The sequence below is a fragment of the Hakea prostrata genome, chromosome 2, assembly GCF_041222555.1.
Source record: "Hakea prostrata isolate BN-2017 chromosome 2, UWA_Hpros_2, whole genome shotgun sequence".
Lineage (NCBI taxonomy): Eukaryota > Viridiplantae > Streptophyta > Magnoliopsida > Proteales > Proteaceae > Hakea > Hakea prostrata.
In genome coordinates this window covers 65,459,549-65,460,282 of record NC_142601.1, presented here as the reverse complement: position 1 = coordinate 65,460,282, position 734 = coordinate 65,459,549, and the positions used below count along the sequence as shown (strand labels likewise).

At 43.2% G+C, this 734-nt stretch overlaps 1 non-coding gene across 1 annotated transcript; it reads left to right on the top strand.

Annotated features, from left to right (window-relative positions):
• The first annotated feature begins 339 nt into the window (after positions 1–339).
• Positions 340–499, top strand: LOC149025740 (U1 spliceosomal RNA). Its single transcript, XR_016171854.1, has one exon. It is a non-coding gene; the product is annotated as a U1 spliceosomal RNA (small nuclear RNA).
• The last annotated feature ends 235 nt before the right edge of the window (positions 500–734 follow it).

Here is a 734-nt window from a genome sequence, read left to right as displayed (position 1 = left end):
CTCCTCCAAGCAGAGAAGATCCAAAGCAGGTGTTTGTACCAGAGCCAAAATTTACATATACTCCAAGCAGAGAAGATCCAAAGAAGTTGTTTGTTCCAGAGCCAAAATTTACACATTTACACAGGAAGACATGAATTCTGTATTGCTAGGGCACAAAGGTGTTTTGAGAAAGGAGAAAGAATAGAAGAGAGGCCCAAAGGTGTTTTGAGAAAGGAGAAAGAATAGAAGAGATGCGATAATGGCGCACTGAAGTTGTGCTTTTTGATCCCACATCGGTCATCTCAGAAGAAGCAAAGGTTGAAAAAGGATATAAATATGGATGAGGCCTGTGTGCAAAACATACTTACCTGGACGGGGTCGATGGCTGATCATCAAGGGCCATGGCCTAGGTTGGTGACCTCCATTGCACATGGGAGGGGTGCCCGCTTAACATCTCCCCAAGTGGGAGAGTGTACGTCATAATTTGTGGCAGAGGGGGTACGCGTTCGCGCGGCCCCTACCAATCTTGTATCATCCAAGCTTTCCTGATTTACGTCTCTTTGTGTAGATTTGCAGGGGAATAGAAACGAGGAAGCAGCAGACAGAGTTCGAAATTGAAGGTAAAATAATCTTAACAGGAAATTCAATAGTGGGTCTCTTTCTGTTTTTTGTATGGTTAAAGTAAGATTCCAAGTTCATTGATAGATGAGATACAGTTCCTGTAGAGAACTGTTTCTTAACCGTATCTCTGAGAA